Raw genomic sequence first — 12,094 nt, forward strand, 5'->3', positions numbered from 1 at the left:
ACTAACATTGTTGAAAGTGTACTCTGTGCAGAGCTGTCTTCTAAGTATTTTTGAGGCTCCATCTCATTTAATCCTGACAATCATTACATGAGACATTTTTTTCTTCTCAACTGAGAAATCCGAGCCATAGAAAGGTTAGCCAGCCTCTGTGCACCAGAGCCTAACAAAATTTCACAGGCTGAAACATTTCTTCCCTGGTAGATGAGCCACAAGATAATAAGTCATGGAGGGGTTCCAAGTCTAAGTTCTTAACCAACTGAAGCTGTTGTGCATGTGAAAATTGACCCAACTACTTTGTAGCCAAATCAGCATATTTCACAGTCACTTCTTTTTTGCTTGCCCTGCAGAATCCACACATGGCTCTGCTTAATGTTAAGCTACGCATGGAAACCTGGTTTAATTGCAACTGAAGTGGCACTTTTTTCCCTCCTCGGTGTTATTGCTGCTGCAATTTCTGTGAACGGTGATGCACAGCCTATATTGCTCTATTGTACTTATATGTTACAAAGTTCCTAAGAAATTGACAGTTCGCATCTTGATCTTTGACTTGGTGCTAGGACAGTGGATGGGGTAGACTTTAATGTAATTAAACTAGTAACAGAATGAAGCTCAAAGCAAAAATTCTCAAATAACCAATTCTTCAATTGAACTATCTCATACAACATTGTATATTTTATTACATTGTTCTAGTTAGGAACAAAAGCACAACTATCAAAATAGTATTTTTAAGGTAACTTTATAATAAAGTTAGAATGTCATCATATTTAATATTTCTTGGGAGTGTGCTTGATAGAAAAAGGGCTACCTGTGTGGAAATTATTTTATTTTTCTTTGTTAAAATTTGGTGCCAGACAATTTCACATTAGCACTCATTACTCTTCTGAGACTGGGAAAAATATCAAACCATTATTTGGAACCCTTAATTGAGGATCTGGGTGCTTAAGGACTTTTGAATGTATATAATCTATTCAATAAAATAAATGACAACTATTTCTCTGAAACCATTTTTTAAATGGTTGAAATATTTAAAAAAATTGGAGATAAGTTTAAGAATGTGACCTGTGTGTGAATATCTCTAATAATACAAACTGAAACTGTCTGATCCAAATAAATTAATCACTACATAAATCCCATATATTCCTTTTCTACTTTAAAAGTACCACATCTAAACAGTCATCCAAAGGGGTGCTTGGCTTGATCAGTCAGTGGAACATGTGATTATGATCTCATTGTTATGAGTTCAAGTTCCACATTGGGTTGAGATTACTTAAAAATAAAATCTTAAGGGACATCTGGGTGGCTCAGTCAGTTAAGCATCCAAATTCGGCTCAGGTCTTGAGGTTTGTGGGTTTGAGCCTGGCATCAGGCTCTGTGCTGACAGCTCGGAGCCTGGAGCCTGCTTCAGATTCTGTGTCTCCCTCTTTCTCTGCCCCTCCCCTGCTCGCGCTCTGTCTCTCTCTCTCAAAAATAAATAAACGTTAAAAATTTTATTAAAAAAATAACATCTTAAAGAAAAACCTATTATCCAAAATCAAAAAAAGAGGGTAGTCCAATGAATTGAGAGGAGTTATCTACTTATTTGTCTATACTTGTCTATAATTCCATATGCTAAAAACCTATTTCTGAAAATATGTAGTTATCTTTGTCACTTGTATCATTTGTGACTACTCATAGCTGGTTGAGATACTCAAGGAGTTTTTACTTTGGTAACTGTGTTCTTCTGTTTTTACTAGGTAAAAGGTTAGGTTGTTAAAAAATAATTATCCATAGACTAAGTAGAAAACCATGTAAGTTGTCAGATACTGGAATAAATTCCCTCAGTCAAAGGTAACACTCTCTAATTCCCTGGGGAAGGAAGGAGGGAGCTGTCAGCTTTGAGGAGATAGTAAGATCAAAGCCATGAGAGTTTATATTGTATCATGAATCCTGTATGACAGACATTGCTGCCTCCTCTTGGAACCCTACACGCAGAACCATATATTCTATCATGTCTCTCCTTCTACATCATCGCAGTCTCGGATACTTGCCTGATTTACCATCATGAAACCTGGAACTCAACCGCTTAGTTTATCTTTATCTTTTTTTGCCTGCTTGGCGGTGGTCTGCATTAGCTCTGGCTACTTACAGGTGAACCTGGCTAATCATCAACATAAGTGATTGCCTCATACAGCCAGGAGATAAAGAGATTTTGTATTGATTATTGATTATTGACAATGGTCATTTAGCCAGGGTTACCAATTGGGCTATAGGTTTTCAATTATCCTCTTGTATTTTTTCAATCCCTCTCTTTTAACCTGCATGTATCAGTGTATGTACTTTCTTAGGAACTTTGTAACATATAAGTAAAATAGAGCAATATAACCTCTGAAAAGTTTTAAACCCCTCCACATAAACTACATTTCTGTCTGTTACTCTAAAAGGGGAAGCTGTTATTATTTGAAGGTTAAACAACATAAATATCAGCACACCTCCATTTAGAAAAATCTTCTCAGTTCTGTGGTTGCAAACACCCACCAAGTGGACATATAATCAGAGTATACTTAGAGCTAGCATATTTTTTGTTTTTTATTAAAAATATTTTAAAATGCTTGTGGGATTACTATGCTCATATGAATCAGATAATGCCAGAGTTGACATGTAGTGTCTGGTCACGTCCTCATTATCTGGCCGAACAGTGGAGCTTCAGATTGATGTCACTTAAGTCATGCATCTTCCAAGAAAGTTATAGTTAAAAACAGACACCTTCTGATAAATTCACTGCAAAATATGGTAGTCACATACGACCATGGAATATTTTCAAAAGCAGAGTAAGTCCTCAGCAGTAAGTCACAAGCGGCCTGAAAAGAGTCTTATATCATGAAACCAGGCCGCTGGCTCTTCTCCTGTATATCCGCTCACATAGTCAGAAGAGAGGTCATACATCCGTACTGAGTGTGCCTTGTATTTACCTTTATATAGAATGGAGCACATATTTGTACTGGGTATTCATCCATAACTACAGAAGGGAGAATGCACTATGACAAAAACTATGTAGTGAGCTAAACATTTTCTTCAAACTTTCTGAGTTGTCAGCAGAACATTGTCCCATGTTGAAAATTATGTCAGCCTTTCCCCCCAGAAATCACTCCATAAAAATTTAACTCTGTACCATTTCAAATTCATCTGAGGAAAAGAGAGCTAAAGTACCCTTAAATCAAAGAGATTTATGTATTCCAATAAAGCTGCAAGATTTTGTTTTGATAGCAATAATGCAAGAGCCAACAAATTAAATGCTCTTGAGGAATGATTATGGCTACAGGAGTTATTTTGTTTTTATCAGGATTGAATAGCTGTGTAACTTGTCTCTTACAGTTGTACAGATTGCCGTGGTATTGATAAGTGGCTTATGAGAAATGGTGTTGAATTGGGAAGAAAATATAATTTACTTTTAATTTGATTTCATTTAGTAAACCTGACTTTACAGCTTGAGTTGTAGCTATTTATTATTTACCAGCCATGTTACAAAGTAACCTGCCACCAGGGACATCAATTATGCCCCTCGTGAAGATCACTGTCATTGGGAGGAATGGTATAGTCTCTGCCCGGGTGTCAGTGATGAGTGAATGTGAAATTGCCTGTGACCTCTCAGGGAGTTTCTGCTCCTACTCTCTTCTGCTGCCAGAGGGTCCTTCTCTGCATTTGGCATTCACTAAAGAGCCACAGAGGCAGAATGGACTGATCAAGTGATCCGAAGGCCAGTCAAGATAAATTAGATGCTTAATTTATACGCCAGGCATTGCAGACAGACTAATTACACAAAGACAGTTTGATAAAGTAATGTAAGACTCTGCACATATTAGGCAGAGCCTGCTTCCATGAAATTATTGCTGATATATGTGCTCTGGGCTATGAGATTTTGCATGCACAATTGTGCAGCAAGCACTATGAAACACATTCTGTGAAGATCTGAGAACTAGGTACTATCTGCCTACCTTTTCTGTTGTGATGCCGCCCACCAGGAGACTGTGTTTCCCATTACATTGTGCCTGTTTTTAAGCACTTACTGAAATGGATGTAAAAGAGTTAAACAGGAAATCCAAAGATACGATAGCTGAGAAAGATGCTAAAAATGAATCAAAAACAATATTCATAGAATCGGTCACCAAAAAATGGGGGAGAATTGGCCTTCTGGAAAACAATGCTGAGCCCAAAAGTTCGTGTCTGATCTCTTAAGAACTCAGAGACTGCACTCAGTACTCAGAGAAACAGAACACCAAATGAGAGCTGAAACACAGTGGCAGAGAAAGAAAAGGACTACTAATGTTGTACTGCAAAAGCACAGGATGAAGAAGGACAAACTTTATATTCCAGAACTTTGTGTACAGTAGCTAATAGGGGCAGCTCATAGTTCACATTCTGAACTGGCTTTAAGCGTAATTGAAATGTATGCTCACCTCACTTGCCTAAGGACAGACTGAGAATTGACTGCAGTCAGTATAAATACTAACTTAAAGAAAGGCCACTTTAAAATAGAGAGTGAGACACACAGCATTACCTGGGGAAAAAAGTCTCAGGTTATTAAAGGGGAAGTTTAAAGATCTAAAAAGACCCAGAAGAGAAATGTTTTCATAATTATAGGTGGATAACGTTTTTGAAAGTTCCATGATATAAGGAGCTACTACTAGAATCACACTGGGTGTTAGTCTTAACATGGTGCATGAAAGATATGTCCTGATTTATTTCTAGAGAAAACTATTTACAATGAACAAACAAGAAATATGCAAAAATCTCACTGTAGTCAATGTAGCCGGGCGCGGAATTTCTAGATGAGACAAGCATTGCCTATAGCAAATAGCAAGGGGAACCTGAATAAATTTTCTCAGGTTCTTCTATACATTTTACTTTCAGTACAGTGGCTCCTTCCAGCTGAATGGTACCTGGAGTCTGGTATCTGGGTCATTGCATACATTCTGTTCTTAGGTTTTAAGAAACACTTTCATACCTATCTGAACCTGTTAGAGTCAGAACCTTGTTCTTTTTTGACTTCGAGTATAAGAGTGCCTTGAGGTTGATAGAATTCTTGACATTAAAAATCTCAAAGCAGCTTTCTCTAAAATTTCAGAAGAAAGTTCCAGTTAACGATTTCCAATTTCTCCAGGAGGTGGCAAGGGATAGGCACTAAATTCCTGCACATTTAAATTAAGCCATGAAAATATGTTACTACATGACTTAGCTTTTCTAAGATGCTGTCCTTGCTGTGCAGACTGATCAAGAAAATAATTATGGCCATAGACAAGTGTTCTTATGTCCTTGGACTTTATGACATTTGGTTTGCCAACAGTTTCCTTGGCAACCTGCCTTAGTTATGTGTTCAACTCTATCTTTCTTCTGTGGCTTGCATTATATCACTGTGAACTTACTTTAGCAACAGCAGCAACAAAATCCCACATCTTAATTCCTTTTTGAGTCCTAGACTGGTTACAAGTGCATGTGGAGAGACAATATAGCATTCTCAATAAAAATAAGAGGTCTGGGGGTGCCTGGGTGGCTCAGTCAGTTAAGCATGTGACTTCGGCTCAGGTCATGATCTCACACTTCGTGGGTCCAAGCCTCTCGTCAAGCTCTGTGCTAACATCTCAGAGCCTAGAGCTTGTTTAAAATTCTGAGTCTCCTTTTACTCTCTCTGCCCCTCCCCCACTTGTCTTCATTAATTCATTCTCTGTCTCTCTCTCTCTCTCTCTCTCTCTCTCTCTCTCTCTCTGTCTCTCAAAAATAAATAAATAAACATTAAAAAAATAGTTTTAAAAAAAGTAGGAAGTCTGTATGTTTTGGAGCCAGACTTCCTTAGTTCAAACCTTAGTACTTTCTTTTGCTACAACATAATCTTGGACATGTTATTGTAAAAGCATCAGATTTCATTTTGTTAACTTATTTGCTTACTTAGTCAAATGGCAATAATAATTCTTATATCATTGGACTACAAGGGGAATTAAATGACACGATGTGTGCAAAACACCAGCATGCTTTGATGCATAATTAGTATTCACTAAATTTATACAGTTGCTATATACTTCTCACTAAACCAGACTTTTCTTTCCAGGAACTTATAAAGCTAATATGTAAAGTGAAATAGTACATTTTTTATGATCTCAAATGACAATGTTCTTGGTTACACAAAAACTTTCCATTTCTGTGTACCATATAGCTGGATTTGGCATCTATGAGATATTTTTCCTTACAATTGACACAATCTTTAGCTCATTAATAGCATTTTCTGTCTCTATGTCTTGGATATTGTCCACCGATGTAAATCTCAAGTTACGTACCTAAACTTCCCAATCCTTGCTTTTCCATGTGTGTAAAGATTTGTTCTCCAGTACTAAAATTGAAATACTGTTACTATGAAATACTACTGAAATACTGTATATTGAAGTTCTTTGAGTTTCACTTCTCAGACTTATTAAACTCTCAGTTTTTCATCTGAAAGTTAACTTCAATATAGCATTTTGCCAATTACTACAGTATCTTCATTCTTAATGTATTTCCAACTTGAATTTCTAGTCTAATGACATAGAAATAACTAATTCTTCTAGCACAAGAAAGCAGTTGGTAGATTAAACATTCTTCTGCTTGTATTCCAAACCTGAAGTTGCTTGTTGGAAGTAAGAATTGAAGGAAATTTTCAATTATAATATTTAGTAAAATATTCCTTCATTCAAAACTTATTTGAGTTCCTGTTATGTGCCAGATACTATGGTAACTGCTATATCAATATATCTATATACCTGTCTAGATAGGTACATAAATATATGTGTGTGTATATATTTCATAAAGTGCTTTTGATGGAGATTATCTCACGTAACACATGTAATATTCCAGTAAAAAAGATGGATGATGCCCAATTTTAAGGTAAAGAAACTCTTCATAGGAGAGTCCAAGTGATTTTCACTTCATTCCTTAATTGAGCAATGGGCAGAAATTAGATATAATCTGTTAAAATTTTATGTTATTTCCAATAAAACTCTACTCATTTTAGGGTTTTTTGTTTGTTTTACCACATAGGAAAAGAAAAAACTAGTTCAATACATGTCTTTCTCACAACTTAAACCTTAAGATAAATAAAGTCTCCTGCCATTGCCTATGTCAGCCTTAGGTATACTGTATTTCTGAATGACAAGTTGACACATAGAAAATCAATATATTATACGGAGTTGGAGGTTCTGGGAAAACCACTTGGTTTCTTGTAGCTAATATATAATCGTTTCAGGTTTTGTGACTAATGACATGTAGAATGCAGTGTTTCTCTCTAAATGGTGCTATTTCAATACTCAGCCTGGAACTTTATCAGAAATGCAGATTTAGACAAACAGAGCTGTCTATGCATCTGGTAAGTCGAATGGTCTCTGTGAATAATGTGCTCTCTTTCTCTTGGCAAACCTGAAGCTTTGAGGGATAGACTAAAAGGTCCAGGTCACATATTAATAAAGGGTAGGACTGGCGCTCAAATCCGTGTCTTCCTGACTTCTTAATCATTCCTGCTGTATAAATCTGAGTCTCCTGATTAGTTATCATCTTATTACAGACAGGGGGGATTCTCTTTATCTCTGCAGTCTCAGTGCCAAGTGTGTTGTGTGTGCTTAGTAAATGGATATTGAATTGTCTGTGTGGCAAACTTTTCTTTCTAGCACTAAATATTTGCCTTTGCACCGTAAGTGTTGGACTTCATGGGGCTGGAGGTTCGAACTGGATGAAGCAGCCATGATTACCTTGTCCTGCTACACTGGATCGACTTTAAAAGCCTGCTTATAGCAGCCTAATCCAGTAAGTGTTCCATGCTTAAAAACTTCTCAGTGAACTCATGGCATCTGATGTGGCCATTTCCGTTTTTTAGTGTGCCTGCACCCACATGCATATGCACACACACACACACACACACACACACACACACACACACACACGGCTAATGAGTGTTAGTTTTAATATTATGAACTGAGATGTCCCTTAAAATTTCCATTCCTTTTCCTATACCTTGTGTGGAAGAGACATAGAGTTTAATCATTGCAGTATATATACCTTTTTTTTTCTATATGACAGCGTTTTCCAGTTATAAGCATTTAAAATACAAGGCCATAGGGGTATTTTTTCTTCTAAAAAATCTTCCACCCCCATAAGCACAACTAACACCAAGACCAAGGACATTTTCTGTACAGTATCTCCCATGAAATTTCAGTTTCAATGAAAAAAAAAAAGATAGGGAGAAAAGAGAATTACCTTAAGGGTGTTTTAAATATTTAACTAAAGAATTCCTTGGTATGTGTAGATAATTGCTAATAAAAATCAGTGAATGTTTAAAAGGTCAATTGTCTAGAATTTTTCCAATCTAAAAGAATATTACAATGAATTTTCTGCACTTAACAAATTTATTACAATTAGGTATTATTCAATATAAAATTACCTATTAGGGGCACCTGGCTGGCTCAGTCGGTTAAGCATCTGACTTCCTCTCAGGTCATGATCTTACAGTTCGTGAGTTTGAGTCCTGCGTCGGGTTCTATGCTGACAGCTCAGAGCCTGGACCTGCTTTGGATTCTGTGTCTCCCTCTTTCTCTGCCCTTTCCTCTCTCGCTCTCTCTTTCTACCTCAAAAATAAATAAACATTTTTAAATCATTAAAAAAATTACGTATTAACATAAAAAATTCTCCAGAAATATATTGTATCATATATTAATACTTTCTATTACACTCAAATATATGGTCTGTATTTTATATATTTGTATATATTGCATATAATATATACAGTCCATAACATATGTGTATGTATATGTGTGTGTGTGTATATATGTGTGTGTATGTGTGTATGTATACGTACATATGTAATGCTTCCCTCTTTACTCCCCCAAAAAAGATCTCTTACTGGAAAGTTAATTCCATGAAGGCTGTGATATTTTTCTCTCCTGTTCACTGTTGTATCTTCTGTGCCTTAAACATTAATTGGCCTATAGTTGGTAATCAATGTATGTGTATTGAATGATTAGTGGAACTAAACGTCAGGATTTCTATAGAAAAAGCTATTGGTTTATTCTAGGCACTAGCTTGGCACAGTCACTTTGAAGATGAATTTGACCTGTTCTCTGCCCTGAAGGGCCTAACAGTATTGATTGTCATAAAATTCTATAGGGTAGCAAAGCTTTCAATCATTCCTTGTCCCAAATGTGGAAGTCAAGACTAAGTGAGACTAAGGGATTTGTTCAAGTTCATATACTTAATCACTGGCAGAGCCAGGACTGGAACCCAGGATTTCCACCGGAAATTTCTTCCCTATTTGACCTATTTGCCAAAGATTAAAACGCACAAGTTTTGATCCAGGAATCTAAATGAATAAACCTGAAGCAGTTTCTTACTGGTCTCAGCCTCTGGGGTGATTCTCAGTACAAAACCAAGTGGATAGTTGGCAGTGTCCCAAGGAAGTCACACCTGTCACATGACTTATGAGCATTATAAGAGTTCTAGGGGAAAGACTTATCCCTGGAGTTTACAGACTTGAAATTATGGGTAAGCACCATGAGAAAGCCACTGAACGAGGGTATTCAGCTCTGAAAGGTCCTGGTCTTCAAGCCCAAAAGAGGGTCATGTGGTTTTATTGAACTCTAAAGATGCAAAAATGACTCTTGTGACAACTGCACTTTGAATTACAACTTTTGACACTTGTAGTTACACCAGTATGGCTTTATGTCCCAAAGGAGGAAGATACTGGTAAAATGCTATAGACTGGAGCAAAGGGTATTAAACCATACTTATGTAAGTAAATGTGTTAGTATGTGATAAATTGCTTGTAAATGTACATGTTTCTTTACATTGTATAAGAACATATTTTGAAGAAAGAATCTCAAAGATAAAAATTTTTGAAAAAATGGTATAATTTTATAAATTACTTAAAAATAAGTGAAACAAGAAAACATTCCATGTAGTATGGCCTTCGTGTTCTATAAGAAGTCTTTGTGTGTTTGTGTATATATGTTCATTTCATGACTGCCTAACAACTACCTGAATAGTTCATCTGTATAAAGCAAAGGCATTTCTCACGTAGTGATAATTTGCAGTTGAAAATGATTTGATTATATAAGACTTCACTTTCTCAAGGTACTATTTCTGAACAGTAGGTTCCTAGGATCCAAAGGAAATATTTTCAGTAATATTTTGGAAAATTATTTATTTTCCTTTGGAAGAGACTGTGCATTACTTAAATTTGAGAAATACTGTTTATTACAAAGTGTAAAGTCTTATATATATATATATATATATATATATATATATATATATATATATATAAATGTGTGTGTGTGCTAACACAGAAAAAAATTCCTAAAAGGAAATGATCAAAAATGTTCACTGCTACTTAACTTTTTCAGTTTATTTAATTTATTTTGAGAAGTGGGGAGGGGCAGAGAGAGAGAGGAGAGAGAGAATCCCAAGCAGACCACTCTGTCAGCATGGAGCCCTATGTGGGGCTCAATTTTAGGACCCTGAGATCATGACCTGAGCTGAATTCCAGAGTCCGATGCTTAACAAACTGAGCTACCCAGGCGCCCTGACTGCTATTTTCTTTACAGAATCTTTTTTTTTTTATCTTAATTGCGGTATGTTCCCAAAACACAATAACAAACAAGCAGAAACCAGTAAATGTCATATCAAATTTACTTGTCATTCCCTGAATGGTGTAGGCCAGGTACATCTTATTTGACTTTACTATCTTTTACTTAGGGTCGCTTTTAACTGAAAATGGCATATATCAGTTCCTGTAGCTATCAGCTGTCATTTTCCAATTTACTAGTTGATCCAGTTCTGTTGAGAACATTTTAATACTTTTGAGATCTTTGGGCATATGCTCTATAAAATTTTAATAATATTACCTGATTAACTTCATGTTATTTTCACACAGAATATTTCCTATTGTCTAAATGGGAGTATATTACTACCTCCATTATTGTTAGCATTAGTAATGATATTAATTATAGCTTGGGAAATAGTCTGAGTCTCTATAGGAAAAAATAACAAGATCAAAAGGAAGAGGTTTTTAATTTTTTTAATGTTTATTTCTGAGACAGAGAAAGACAGGGCATGAGAGGGGGAGGGGCAGAGAGAGAGGGAGACACAGAATCAGAAGCAGGCTCCAGGCTCTGAGCTGTCAGCACAGAGCCTGACACGGGGCTCAAACTCACAAACCGTGAGATCATGACCTGAGCCGAAGTCGGTCGCTCAACCGATTGAACCACCCAGGTGCCCCAGGAAGAGGTTTTTATAAATCACTTAACTTTTGGGGGCATTTTACTTGTGAGATTGGCATTTTTGTCTTTATTTTTAAATAAGAACGTGAACACAGAGAGGTTAGCAAATTGGATCAAGGCTACAGAGGTTGTACATAAATGACGCTACCAAAATTTGAATTTGGACACTCTGTCTTGAAATCTATCCTTTTGATGGTTACTATATAGTTCTAGTTTTCAAATTCCTTTGAAAATAAGGTCAAGTATCTTATGTTGTCCTCTGCAGGCTTATTATCCCTATTGTAGGTGCGGCACACCATGTATCTTCCTTTCTCCATAGACTGTTCCCACCCAGACCAGCTTCCCCTGCTCCATCGGGAGACCCAAACTCAGCTGATACTTTTCTTCACCATCTTTGATTCAATTAAAAATATTACTCATGTATGTTTCCTCTCCAGGTTTATCACTATTAGGTGATAAGAAACATATTAGGTGCTAAGAAACATACAGTTAGGGCACAGATGTTCTTCAAAGACATTTTTATTATCTGTTATTCTTAAAATTACCTATTTTAAATGTGCTCTATGAGCTTAACCTGCATTTCAGGTTAAATGCATAACCTGAAACTTAAAAAGCAGGTTCTCCATTATGAATGACTAAAAGAAAATACCTGTATTCTTACCTCTGTTTCTTTATTTCCATCTCTGCGTGCCTGGATGTCTATATTTTGCCATCAAACTCATAAAGTTTGAAAGCAACATTGGCTTCCAGTGAATGTTACTATAGTAATATTAGCAAAGTTTCATTGCTGCTGCCTCAGTGCCGATTTAAATCGACCAAAAGACCATTTC

The sequence above is a fragment of the Neofelis nebulosa genome, chromosome 17, assembly GCF_028018385.1.
Source record: "Neofelis nebulosa isolate mNeoNeb1 chromosome 17, mNeoNeb1.pri, whole genome shotgun sequence".
In the NCBI taxonomy this organism is placed as follows: domain Eukaryota; kingdom Metazoa; phylum Chordata; class Mammalia; order Carnivora; family Felidae; genus Neofelis; species Neofelis nebulosa.